We start from the raw sequence: 15317 nt of genomic DNA, 5'->3' as shown, positions 1-15317 counted from the left end.
GATCTGAATGAAATACCCATTTATTAATTCCACAGCTCTCGACATTTCACTTCATCTACGTCAAAGGGGCCAAGCTATCGCATAATATGCCACACGTGAACACACACAGCGGCTACGCCCTTTCATGTCAACCCGCTCTCGTAGATTCACTGTGGTCGCAGGGTTCATTATAATAACCATTCATTTATATTTCAAAACTATGCTCAGATAAAAACGTGTTGCTCCAATTCGGGGGCCAACGTAACTTCACATATTGTTGCCGTTCTGTATCGAGGGAACGAAAGTGAACATCAGCTTTTGTGTTTCAAAATACAATTTCCTTTCAGATTAAGCAGATCTGCAAGTATACTGAACCTCTGTAAATATTAGGCGCAGTGAAGTAATTTCTTACTCGCTTTACGTCGAAAAAAATTTAGAAATACGCCAGGCAATACTGACCCTACGACTTCTCATAAAAGAAAGGTCAAGGAAAGGCAACGGTAAGTTTATAGCATTTGTAGAATAGAAAAAGCTTTTGACAATGTTGACTGGAATACTCCCTTTGAAATTTTGGACGTAGCAGGGGTGAAATACAGGAATAGAAAGGCTATTAACAACTTGTACAGAAACCAGATGGCATTTATAAGAGACGAGGGGCTTGAAAGGGAAGCAGCATTTTACAAGCGAGTGAGACAGGGTTGTAGCCCATCTCCGGTGTCATTCAATCTATACACTGAGCAAGCAGAAAAGAAAACAAAATAAAAGTTTGGAGCACGAATTAAAGTATAGGGAGAAGCATAAGGTTTGCCGATGACACTGTGTTTCTGTCAGGGAGAGCAAAGAACTTGGAAGAGCCGTTGAACGGAATGGACTGTCTTGAAAGGAGTATAAAAGATGAACATCGACAGAAGCAAAATGAGGATAATGGGATGTAATCGAATTAAATCAGTTGATGCTGAGGGAATTAGTTTAGGAAATGAGACATTTAAAGTAGTAGATGAGTTTTGCTATTTGGGCAGCAGAATAGCTGATGATAGCCGAAGTAGGGATCGTATAAAATGTACACCGGTAATGGCAAGAAAGGCTTTCCTGAAGAAGAGAGATTTGTTAAAATCGAGTATAGATTTCGCTGTCAGGAAGTCTTTTCTGAAAGCATTTGTGTGTAATGTAGCCATGTATGAAAGTCAAACGTGGACGATAAATAGTCTAGACAGAAGAGAACAGAAGTTTTTGGTATATGGTGCTACAGAAGAATGCTCAAGATATATGTGTATATTACATAACTAAAGAGGAGGTATGAATACAATTTGGGAGCAAAAAGAAATTCTGGCACATTCTGATTACAAGAATGGGTCGACTGATATGACTTATTTTGGGACATCAAGGGATCATCAGTTTAGTGCTGAATGGAGGTGTGTGTCCGGGGAAGGGGGGGCGGGAGTCATAAATCGTAGAGGGAGGCTAAGAATGAATACAGTAAGCAGATTTAGAAGGATGTAGGTTGCAATAGTTACTAGGAGATGAAGAGTCTTGCACAGCATAGTGTAGCTTGGAGAGTTGCATCATTCCTGTCTTTGCACAGGAGACGACAACTACTCGTAATGAAATCGTTATACATTTGCGAAATAGAATTTCAAAATGCTGTAAAATATTCAATGGTTTCTTGTCATTACTTGTTTCTTGTCATGAAGAGTTCCGGGGTTATCCTATCGTTTGATGTCGGGTACCGAAGAAAATCACTCTGATAATTTTTTCATTCCTCTTTAAGTTTTTTCAGTCCAGTTTAGATTACTGTGATGATGATTGCATTGTTCGTTCTCAATTCTGGAAATTATGTTAATAACAGTTCAATTTACTTCCAGTGTTAATAGTCTCCGGTATTTAAACGGGTCCGTCAGATCCATTTCATGTAAGTAAATCTCACCTCTGGCGGCCTATATCGAAAAGTTGTAAGCCACAAGGAAGAAAAAGATTAATTTGCTTTCATTTATTACTTCTGTATTTTGTTTACCAGCATTTCTCTGTATTGTAATTTTCTGAACCCAGAAGGCATGGTTATGTTTGATGGATTCTCGAAGGTTACGGAAATTGGTTGCTGCTAGTACAGTCTCGCCAGCTGGGAGATGAAAGCAGAAAGGCAGAAACGTTCCCTGTGTCGACAAGACAAGTCGTTCCGTCAGGGGTATACCGTTAAGTTGGCTAACATGTTGAACTTCTCTGGGCAGTAGCCAATCCACAACTTTAACCGGGTCCTCTAGCCGCGAGTCTTTTATCGACTCTCTTCCCGTGGATATAGGAATGGCAAGTGCGTTTTGTAGCCACTTTGTAATGGAACGAGAAAAGGTATTGGAATTTTTCATAAGTAAGTTTCTGTCGTGTTTAAAAGCTTCATTATCAGTTTTTCCTATGTCAGTATTGAATTTAGTAGTGGTTCCAAATGAAATTTTGTAACAGATTGACAGCCACTTTTATTAGCCACCTTAGTTCACACTGTGTGGTCAACACACTGGACATGAGCTTCATTAGTACGTCCAGTATTGTGTAGAGACTTGTATTTGACTGGATTAAGCTTTTCGATGGTGCGAACTGTTTTCAAGAATAGTGAATTAACAAAATCCACTTGAAGACAGACTTTTTTATGTCCATAATTCTGATGGCATGTTTGAGAGACTTCGGCCGTTCACTTATGTAATAAAATGTAACACCTACAGCCATCCTTTCGATATTATTCATTTTATGACTACCAGTTTCGGTGACTCACACCATCTTCAGGACTTAAGTGACACTGAGGGAGTTAACTCCAGTGGTATACACGATTCCATCAGTGGCCAACGATCAGTCTCCATGATATACCAACTGGCTGAGTCAATTGGTACTTGAAGGCCGGAGCCACAAAACAATTTTCTCAGTCTACATAAATCATTTCATAGATGTTGGGCATTGATGGAATCTTGTATATAATTGAAGTTATCCCCCTCAGCGCCAGTTAACGCCTGAAGATGGCGTAATTAACTATCGAAAGTGGTAGGCATATAATCAATAACATCGAGAGGACGTGTGTAGTGTTCCATTTTATTACGTAAGAGACATTTATGGACATTATGAGGGCGTCCTGGAAAGTACTGTCTCCCCGTTCTGTCTGTGAAAGCTTGTTAAATAAAACAAACTTTATTAACATTACATGTCTCTGTTCTCTGTCTCTTCTTATTTATTTCTCATCATAGTCACCGTTGCGATCGACACATTTCGCCCAAAGAAAGACCATTTGTTGACAATGTGAGAGTAGAACGCTTGGCTATGGTGACAGAGCCACAACCTCACCTCTACCCATACCGCTTCATCGTTATCAAAGTGAAGTCCTGGAAGGTGTCCTTACAGTTTTGGAGGCGCATGAAAATCTGATGGGGCCAGATCGGAACAATGTGGAGGATGACGATTAAAGAGAACGCAAGGTGACGTGCTGTTGTGTGAACTGGCATTGTCATTTTTAAGCTGAAGGCGCTCCATGTGTGGATGACGTCTAGCTGGTGCTTTCAGTTTTCTGGGGGTCTCTCACGCGCCGACGCAGTTACGGTACACACCGCCACGTTACACGGTACATTTCGGAACCCTCTAGTGGCAGAAGATTGTCACTTGCTTCAAAAAGGCGGGAAAGAGGACCAGGTAGTAAGCATGACATGTAATACCTAAAACGATATTGAGAAAAGGATAAACAATCCGGAGGAATTACTTTTCAGCAAGAGCTCGTTCATATAAATTACTTGAAATTAATAGATCGTTTCGTGACGCAGAGTTTGATCAACTTGTCGATGGTGACTTACAACTTCAGAAACCAGACTGGCAGACAAAAGTCGTAGAAAGAGGGTGACTACCGCTTTTGAAGTAATCAGTATACAATCATCTTCCGGAACTGAGGAGTGCGCAGACAGTTTGTGCTTTCTTGATTCAGAGTATCCGCATACTGTCGTAATTATCTATTATTAGGGTACCATTGAGGTTTCAGGAAAAGTTAAGTCAATTAAGGCCAATTAAGGTCAATTAAGTTATATGTATTGATGGGATTTTAATTTTCTTCACTTTGATCTTGCCATCGAGTTTAATTGAGATCTGTGATCCTTGGGGAGGGGAGGCTCCACGTCTATCGCCTCTCGAAGGTGCTTTTGTTGGAGACCTCATCCCCTTGTAAACCCCCGCCTCGATGATGTCACAGCCAGTAGCGTTCGTTTCTGCCCCCCCCCCCCCCCCTGGCGTTGGCATTATAATGGCTCCAGTGTGATACAAGGGGTACAACTGGGTCTCAGCATTCTGAGTGTGCACTTACCAGCGGTAAGACTATGATGAAGTGACAACAGAGAGGATCCAGCAGCGACAACAATAAGAAGAAGAGGGTTTTATTTGATTGTAAGTACAGTATTTATGATGATGATCAGTTACAGCAACATGGACAAAGCTGTATCGATAGCCGCAGATACAACGAGACATTGATGTGATCCTGTCAGAACTTCATAAAAAGTTTTTATTTGCAACTTGGGTGTGAATACAGTGCCTATGGAGAACATAGGCCACAAATAAATAATTTATATAAGTCCTATAAGAAAGTACGCCACTGTACTTCTTATAATTTGTGTACAAAAAGCTGAATGTATGGAAGGAATACCACTTTATGTAAGACCTCCTTTAGGATTGAATGCCATGTAGTCTGAATTCAGAGCATACAAGAGGTTTCTGTTTGCGAAATATTGTAAAAAAGTAAGTCTGTAAATGAAAAATAAATTACGATAATTTAGTGATATTATTTGTTCACCCACAGTTTTGTAAGCCTGATAGAGAAAAAAGTACTAGAGTACACACACACACACACACACACACACACACACACACACACACACACGCATACACACATTATATATATATAATGTATGTGTGTGTGTGGTGTGTGTGTGCGTGCGTGTGTGTGTGTGTGTGTGTGTGTGTGTGTGTGTGTGTGTGTACTCTAGTATTTTTTTGTCGTCCTCTTCAAACTGGGAGCAGGAACTGAGGTAGGTACATATTTGAGGGTGCTTTAACAGTCAAGTAATAGCCACAATGTATTCTTAGCCACAATAGCTCTGTTGGTAAAGCAATAAGTTACTACAAACAAAAAATTAGTTTTCTCCTTGGGTGTCGTGAGCACTCAACAACAACAAAAAATGTTACGGGCATTATCATGCACTATTAGTCATCTAGCCTAGTGTATCTTCAACTGGTGGTGTGATATCAACCTGATATATAGCATTCAAGTCATAGTGCTTAAGCAGAGTCCATACTTTAAAATGAGTTCATCGTTTTTTAATACTCCAGGTACGCAGTTGGTTCTGTATGATATATCAGATAATAATAGTAAAAACTGAGTAATGAACGTGCAGTAATCAAGGGTGTGTGGAAGATGCCTGCTGTCGTTCAGGTTCGTATAAATATCTAAGAAGGTGTTACAGGCACTACTTCTTTTCATCCACCCAGACATGCTGTAAACAGCAACATCTGCCTCTCCATGCACCTGTAGTCCTCCAAATGAGTCTGTGTGACATAGTGAGGAATTATGAGTTCACATCTGTTACCTGACGTTGCACCATACACTCACTACCGCTACTCAAATTCACTATGAGAACTGCAACACTGCTACTGCATCACTTCGCTTCCAACAGCAGCACCTTATTGACTGACATCCAGCACAACCGAATCTGAATAACTGAATGACTATGGAGTATAGTCCTTATTCTGTAATGCAGTTTCAGTCACTACAGGGACTGGAGCGGGGAAAGAAGAAGTTATATGAACACTGATTCTAAAAAAGTACTGCATTCTGTTGTACCACATTGTTCAACGGCGTGGCTGTGTGGATGAAGCAACCTTATCAAAAAATCTCGTAGTAGCCAACTGTGCTGCAGCGAGACTTCCAACAGAAAGAAAAAGAAGAAGGAAAAGAAGAAACCGAGGAGTTGCCCGCTACTCCTTGATAATATAAGGGGCGTCACAGTTGGACCATCAGCTATCGTGAGACTAACATTGTTTTGTGATTGCTAGCCCACCCTGAAGGCGTTCACTTCAAGCACGTTTATGTACTTTCGAAAACACAATTTTAATCCAAGTACCAGCTGCTGCAAGAAATTTTACGTGGAATAGATGGTGAATTGTAGCAGACGTTCAGTAAAAATGATGATACCCTACCTCCTGAGAAGGTCAAGCAAAACAGCGTGTTCATATTTGGCGCTGCAGCTGTTGAAAACCAGAACCCAAAAAGGGTATTTTCTGCTTTGGGCATCATATGAGCTGCGAAGTCTTTTACCTGAGGCAGATATACTTAAGGGTTCCAAAGGAGATGGTTACGGATAATGAGCTTTCAAGCAGGACGAGATGGATTTAAAGTGTATTTGCCAAACCAGTGTGGGAGGTGATATGACATTCGACGAATTTGTGGTAGTATGTACTGTCCAGTCCCAAGGAAAAATTTAATAAGCAATACTTGTCACGTCAAACGAAAGGAGACTGCGCCAAGAGGCACAAGCCCTGACGCTAAAGGGATCTTTCCAATATGCATAGAGAGTGGGACCTATAAGAGAAAGCAAATATTAAAGTGTTTTCGTGTCGAAGGAGCCAGCTGATGTAAATATCCCGAACGGCTATTATAGAAGGTCAGCCTCGACTTACAACGGTATATAAGCAAGAGATTCTGAGAGAGGAGCAGAGAGAGAGAGGGAGAGCAGTAGTGGCCGCTTTGAGGAGACACCGTGTAGCTACGCCAGGTAGCAGCGGCAGAAGAATGCAGAAGTAATATTCTCAGCGAGAAGTCGGTGATCAGATCTGGTGGCACACACACATCAATCGCAAGATAAGTAATCATTATCTATTCTGAGGAATAGCTTTGAACATAACGATCTGTCTTTGTCTCAAGGAATAGATAGCAGTTGTAATTTCGTAATTAACAATAAAACAATTTACGGAATAGTAATTGTCTCTTGTAAGCTTAGGCGAGTGGCCTGTTGATAAGAATAAATTGAGTCTGACATTTATTAAAGAAGGGGTTATGAACTGGCACCTCTTTTATAAGTTATCAAAGAGGTAATAAATGAATTACCTAAATAAACACTGAACTCTTCAGCATACCAATGCTGCCATTAATCCTAAAAGATTAGTACTGCAAACAATAACCACCTCGGAGAGCTTTCTCCTTCTCATCTCCGACAACAAAGGTGGACATCCAACAACCATCAGTTTGTCCTCAACGTTCCGATTGCACTACAAAACTGTGCTAGGATGCGGCAGTACCAATCATACACAGTATAGATTTCTGTTGATAGATAAACCTCGGAAATTGAATGATGGCTGTTACATACGAAGCTTTGAAGAGCTATGATTCAAAAAGTAGATCAGAAACGCATAGCAAATTCAGTCTATTGGCTACCGTGGAAAAGTTTAAACATATGGGTGCTTACTCCTCTGTCCATTCTGGGGAGCAGGTGGCCGTGAGTCACAGAATAACCATGGATAGAAAAGTAGAGGCAGTGAACGTCTTAAAAAATTGCACCAGGGAATTCGAAAACATCAGACAAACTCTTTAACATCATACTGCTGAGAGAGACACTCACATGTCAAACATCGATAGAAAAATTAAGATCATGATCCATCGTCTTAAGACCTGCAGCAGCCAAATCGGCAACGGTGAGGGACGGAATCGCCGGTCACGTGCTGATAGAAAATCGGAGGTGGTAAATAGCCGTCTTAAAAATTAGTCGATGAAAATCTTAAGCAGCATATAGCTATGATGCAAGCGACTGACGCAGCCATTAAACCACTGACAGAAAACCGCGTAGAGATAGAACACGTCAACGAAACTCTGCACAAGCACAGTACAGAGAGCCTCGCGATTGATAGTAATGTAAAAGTCTTGATAGGAAACGTTCTAGAAATAGTGCATGACGTCGATGCTCTGAATGTTCAAACTGTTAACAAAATAAATCGTTTCCAAAAGCCACAGTAGTGCTAAGTGGAGCTCTGAAAGCAGTATCAGTAAAGATGCAGCCAGCTATGAAAAAGCTATAACAGTCACCTCCCTTAACTCTCGAAGCGAAAAACCTTCAGAAGGATATTGTTCAACACCTCTGATATTAATCGACAATATAAATATTGATGGTACTGAAAACAGCTTATAGAAGAGAAAGAAAGAAATCCTAAGCAATAACATATATAACTTAATAATATTCATGTGTCTTGTTTAGTCTATGATATATCAGCTAAGCTCAAAGCTGTCGAAGCTTGTAAAGCTATAAATGAAAATACCGATTGTTAAAATTAGACCAACTGGGTCATAATCCGGTCCTTTCTGAAACTTTTATACCTGTTATGGACAGTATAAAGCAGCTGTCACCCACAGTGAATGCTCGAAGGTGAAAAGAGCTTGAAGAGAAGAGGAGGGATATCCCATTTCTGACTTCATTAACCACCACAGTGTTAATGAAACGGATATAACATACGATGCTAGTTGAGAAAAGCCACATAAGTTGGGTAATCATCCAGTATGTTTAACCAAAAATACAGTACAGGTGGGTGTGAAGAAATGGGAGCGAACAGTGGGTTTATTGGATCTAAAATTCTTACAAATATTGAGCATCGAAAGTATCTACCAAAAGAGTTACAAACATATGGTGAAGTAACACATATAACTAACTTGCACAAAGTAGGCAGTCCTCTGGAAGGTTGCATAAAAGCCCCAAACGCTAATAAATACAAGAAAATCATTAGGTCTCTGATAAAAGGTACACTGAGCGTGGGTGATGTTACTGACATTCATCAAGAAACAGTGAAAAACTGTGAAACAGTCTCCCCCTGGAGTATCTATACCATGACGACCTCAACGAAATTATAGACTGGTTACATTTATTGACAGTGTTTGTAGTGGCAGGGAATAAAGCGCATTCAGATGACGTCATATCAGTCATATCAGGGCATTGAGGAAGAAGTATTATTGAATAATAATTACTATTATTATGGAGACTGTTGTATGAGAAGTGCACTAACCCACACAGAAAACATAGCCATGTAGACAAGAAGTACTCGTAAAAAAGGTCTAGATGATCTATGGTGGACAGATCTCAAGGATATGCTACAATATTCAGGTGTGAATTAGCTTCTCAAATATATTTTAATGATAGTGGACGCACATTCAAAATTCACTTCGCCTCAGGCTGTAAAGTCAAAGACGGCTATTGATGTAGCAGAGATGTTTGAACAGTTACTGCAGAGTGGCACAAATCGCTGCCCAAACTTCAGACCGGTCGTGGGACCTAATTTGCCAACACTTACTCCAAGACTGTTACGAACTAATATGGAATAAAGCATTACTCGAAATTCTATTTGAAGGCGAATATTCAGGTATTGTGGAGCATTTGAACAAGATTATTTAGAAAAAATGTGAGTACAATTTAATATTTGAGGACTATACAAATGGTTGGATATTACACCACAAATAATCAATCAAAGCAGTGGAAGTATGCATGATACTGTAAAAACGAGACCTATCGATGCTTGTGACAATCATCTTCTAAATACTGTGCAAAGTCACATTAAGATGCTGGATCCACACAAGCAGAACTTCAGAGGGGATGATCCAGACGGTATTTCAAATACAAGACAGCATTTGAGAAGCCTTATCTACCACACAGGTCAACAGAGATTTACACAATTACTGAAGTTCAGTGAATGAATCCGAGAAGTTACATATTAAGGGGTGCCGATGGTATAGATGTGACAGGCAGCTTTTACTCAGAGGAACTGCAAAAGGTTTCTGAACCAGACATGTTTCTCATTGAATAAGTAATAAGTCATCGAGGACACGAGGCTCTTGTAAAATGACTAGGGTTCTCATCGGCACACAACACCTGGGTTGCTGCTATATTACAGGGGACACAGACCTCAAGCAGCTCATAAGCATAAAGTGAATGCTAGGAGGCACATTATTAGCAGTAACGATGCTATTCCCGACAGGCTCCTGATTGAGCTATATCTCCAGGGTTATAATTTCTATGAACCTGGGACAAAGCTTCAAAAGCATCCGGGTCATAGTGATAAAGCTATTAACTTGTTGTATGAAGTGTATAAGGAGCACGATATTGCATAGGAGGCAAATAAGGGATTGGTGGAATGGCATGTAGAACACTGAATCTTAGAAAGCCAAAGAAATATATGACAGAATAATCATACGTATAGCCCAACTTATTGCTGCGTTTGCGGTTGTAAAGCGATGGAGTCCAAACTCAAAATAGGCGTCAGTCAGATCATTAATGTAGCTCATCTTATACTCCATAAGATGGAGAAGAAGTCAGCTGCATGTCCAACAAATTGCATCCTAAAGGTTGTGTAAGCAACAAAAAGTAGACTGAAGCAGCAGCAGCAGCGAGGGAAGAAAGCTGAGCTGAAACACAGAGGATTCTTCCGATTCTTAAGACAACTGGAGAGATACCTCCACTCCTAATGCCTGCTCTCGCAGCCCTGTCGGCCGCTGGCTCATTAGCTCATAGAGTGGGCGCAACTGCTCAAACTGTGAAGAATGCACGCCCAGCTGCAGCTGCAGGAAGCCAGGAGACGTAAGGGTAAGACGCTGAGCTTTGCTATCAGAAAAGATTTATACTTAACACCATAAAAGTAAGGAGTAGGGAAGTTCATAAGTAAAAAACAAGTCACACCGCTGTGTTACCAGATAGGGTTCTTACAAATATAAATCTACTGAAAGAGCCAAAAAATTAAAGATCCCGAAATTCTGCTGTGTTTTGCGAGGATACAATGCTAAAGAGGATATGTAGAACAAGAGAGTGTGATGTAAATTCAGATCTTTCTGGAGGAGCCAGAACCCATTGGTTTGCGTATACAAAGCCTAATGTCGATAGAATTAACTCCCACTTGAAGAATTAGGTCGCTACTTCAACACCAAACGAGAGGTTCTACAATTTTTTTGCGCTACCAAGATTTTGATACATATCTACGAGGGCATGTAATTTTAATGTTCATCCTGACAGCTGTATAAAGACAGACATCATCTGTGTCAGATCATGAGTTCTACTCCCCAGCACTACATGCCAATTACTTCTCAGTAGCAGTATGGTTTGAGGCGTCATGTCACGGACTGCGCGACCCCTCCCGTTTCGAGTCCTCCTTCGGGCATGGGTGTGTGTGCTGTTCTTAACATAAGTTAGTTTAAATAGTGTGTACGCCTAGTGCCCGATGACCTCAGCAGTTTGGTCCCTTAGGAATTCACACACTTTTGAACATTTTTACTTCTCGGCTATAGAGCTAAGCTGAGGCGACTGGAGCATAGCGCTCATAGCCCTTAGATGTATAACAGTACACCTAATATTACCGAGAGGAACAATAAACTCCATTTATTCGGTGACAGCGTAGTCAAAGTTTCGAAAATACTGCCTGGTACCTATGATAATGATGTTTTGTATGCCTATCTAAAGCGCACTCTGAAATGACTTGATAAGTGAGTGAGCAAACATTAACGCATTTAAAAACAAAGTGAAAACTATACAGTATACACACACAAGTGGGGCCTATTGGTCCACTTCTCCAGAGGTTAAAAAAAAAAAAAAATGAAGAAGAGTGCTGCTAAAATTTACGACTTCGATCAAACTGTTGATTTTTGCCATTTAGCACAATTTACGTGCAACCCGTGTGGGGTTGCTAGTCCACCATCGGGCGCCTCTCCAGGTGTCAGATAGGGGAAAACCTCCCAGATATGGGTGGTACCGGGGAAATCAAATACTCGGGGCGGACCAAAACTAGCGATAAGGGCAGCGTCTGTACTCCAGAGGGGCGGCCAGCCAAGGGCGTCTGTACCCCAGGTTAGGGGCGGCCTCAAAATAATGTCGCCAATCCGCTCTGAAGCACGCGTGCCGATTATGCTTCAAGCCTTTAAGACTTATAATTATTATGATAAGACCCGTGGTCTAGGGGTAGCGTCGTTGATTCGTAAACAAAACGTTTTCGGTCTCGGGTTCGATCCCCGCCACTGTATATATTTTGATAAATAATCTGCATTGGCGGCCGAAGACTTCCGGCATAAGAACTCAGCCTCATTCTGCCAACGGCCTTGTCAAAGAGGGCGGAGGAGCGGATAGAGGTTCAGGGCACTCTCTTGTCCTAGGGGTGGGAAATTGCCCCTAAAGCCGGAAGAATCAGCAATGATCAACGACATGAGGATGCAGAAGGCAATGGAAACCACTGCATTAAAGACACGTAACGTGTATCCACAGGACATGTGGCCTGTAATTGAAGAAGTGTCATGATGAGCTCTCCATTGGCAAAAGATTCCGGAATAGTCCCTCATTCGGATCTCTGGGGTGGGGGGTGGGGGGGGGGACTGCCAAGGGGGAGGTAACCATGAGAAAAAGATTGAATAATCAACGAAAGGATAACGTTCTGCGAGTCGGGGCGTGGAATGTCAGAAGCTTGAACGTGGTAGGGAAACTATAAAATCTGAAAAGGGAAATGCACAGGCTCAACCTAGATATTGTAGGGGTGAGTGAAGTGAAGTGGAAGGAAGACAAGGATTTCTGGTCAGATGAGTATCGGGTAATATCAACAGCAGCAGAAAATGGTATAACAGGTGTAGGATTCGTTATGAATAGGAAGCTAGGGCAGAGGGTGTGTTACTGTGAACAGTTCAGTGACCAGGTTGTTCTAATCAGAATCGACAGCAGACCAACACCGACAACGACAGTTCAGGTATACATGCCGACGTCGCTAGCTGAAGATGAACAGATAGAGAAAGTGTATGAGGATATTGAAAGGATAATGCAGTATGTAAAGGGGGACGAAAATCTAATAGTCATGGGCGACTGGAATGCAGCTGTAGGGGAAGGAGTAGAAGAAAAGGTTACAGGAGAATATGGGCTAGGGACAAGGAATGAAAGAGGAAAAAGACTAATTGAGTTCTGTAACAAGTTTCAGCTGGTAATAGTGAATACCCTGTTCATGAATCACAAGAGGAGGAGGTATACTTGGAAAAGGCCAGGAGATACGGAAAGATTTCAATTAGATTACATCATGGTCAGACAGAGATTCCGAAATCAGATACTGGATTGTAAGGCGTACCCTGGAGCAGATATAGACTCAGATCACAATATACGAGTAGTAGTGATGAAGAGTAGGCTGAAGTTCAAGACATTAGAGAATCAATACGCAAATAAGTGGGATGCGGAAGTACTAAGGAATGACGAGATACGTTCGAAGTTCTCTAACGCTATAGATACAGCAATAAGGAATAGCGCAGTAGGCAGTACAGTTGAAGAGGAATGAACATCTCTAAAAAGGGCCATCACAGAAGTTTGGATGGAAAACATAGATACAAAGAAGGTAGCTGCGAAGAAACCATGGGTAACAGAAGAAATACTTCAGTTGATTGATGAAAGGAGGAAGTACAAACATGTTCCGGGAAAATCAGGAATACAGAAATACAAGTCGCTGAGGAATGAAATAAATAGGAAGTGCAGGGAAGCTAAGACGAAATGGCTGCAGGAAAAATGTGAAGACATCGAAAAAGATATGATTGTCGTAAGGACAGACTCAGCATACAAGAAAGTCAAAACAACCTTTGGTGACATTAAAAGCAACGGTGGTAACATTAATAGTGCAATGGGAATTCCGCTGTTAAATGCAGAGGAGAGAGCAGATACGTGGAAAGAATACACTGAAAGCCTCTATGAGGGTGAAGATTTGTCTGATGTGATAGAAGAAGAAACAGGAGTCGATTTAGAAGAGATAGGGGATCCAGTATTAGAATCGGAATTTAAAAGAGCTTTGGAGGACTTACGGTCAAATAAGGCTGAAGGGATAGATAACATTCCATCAGAATTTCTAAAATCATTGGGGGAAGTGGCAACAAAACGACTATTCACGTTGGTGTGTAGAATATATGAGTCTAGCGACATACCATCTGACTTTCGGAAAAGCATCATCCACACAATTCCGAAGACGGCAAGAGCTGACAAGTGTGAGAATTATCGCACAATCAGCTTAACAGCTCATGCGTCGAAGCTGCTTACAAGAATAATATATAGAAGAATGGAAAAGAAAATTGAGAATGCGCTAGGTGACGACCAGTTTGGCTTTAGGAAAGGTAAAGGGACGAGAGAGGCAATTCTGACGTTACGGCTAATAATGGAAGCAAGGCTAAAGAAAAATCAAGACACATTCATAGGATTTGTCGACCTGGAAAAAGCATTCGACAATATAAAATGGTGCAAGCTGTTGGAGATTCTGAAAAAAAGTAGGGGTAAGCTATAGGGAGAGACGGTTCATATACATTATGTACAACAACCAAGAGGGAATAATGACAGTGGACGATCAAGAACGAAGTGCTCGTATTAAGAAGGGTGCAATACAAGGCTGTAGCCTTTCGCCCCTACTCTTCAATCTGTACATCGAGGAAGCAATGATGGAAATAAAAGAAAGGTTCTGGAGTGGAATTAAAATACAAGGTGAAAGGATATCAATGATACGATTCGCTGATGACATTGCTATTCTGAGTGAAAGTGAAGAAGAATTAAATGATCTGCTGAACGGAATGAACAGTCTAATGAGTACACAGTATGGTTTGAGAGTAAATCGGAGAAAGACGAAGGTAATGAGAAGTAGTAGAAATGAGAACAGCGAGAAACTTAACATCAGGATTGATGGTCACGAAGTCAATGAAGTTAAGGAATTCTGCTACCTAGGCAGTAAAATAACCAATGACGGACGGAGCAAGGAGGACATCAAAAGCAGACTCGCTATGGCAAAAAAGGCATTTCTGGCCAAGAGAAGTCTACTAATATCAAATACCGGCCTTAATTTGAGGAAGAAATTTCTGAGGATGTACGTCTGGAGTACAGCATTGTATGGTAGTGAAACATGGGCTGTGGGAAATCCGGAACACAAGAGAATCGAAGCATTTGAGATGTGGTGCTACAGACGAATGTTGAAAATTAGGTGGACTGATAAGGTAAGGAATGAGGAGGTTCTACGCAGAATCGGAGAGGAAAGGAATATGTGGAAAACACTGATAAGGAGAAGGGAGAGGATGATAGGACATCTGCTAAGACATGAGGGAATGACTTCCAATGTACTAGAGGGAGCTGTAGAGGGCAAAAACTGTAGAGGAAGACAGAGATTGGAATATGTCAAGCAAATAATTGAGGACGTAGGTTGCAAGTGCTACTCTGAGATGAAGAGGTTAGCACAGGAAAGGAATTCGTGGCGGGCCGCATCAAACCAGTCAGTAGACTGATGACCAAAAAAAAAAATATTATTATGATGAGTACCGC

This window comes from Schistocerca serialis, chromosome 6, assembly GCF_023864345.2.
Source record: "Schistocerca serialis cubense isolate TAMUIC-IGC-003099 chromosome 6, iqSchSeri2.2, whole genome shotgun sequence".
Taxonomy (NCBI): Eukaryota; Metazoa; Arthropoda; class Insecta; order Orthoptera; family Acrididae; genus Schistocerca; species Schistocerca serialis.
Note: the sequence above shows the minus strand (reverse complement) of the source record.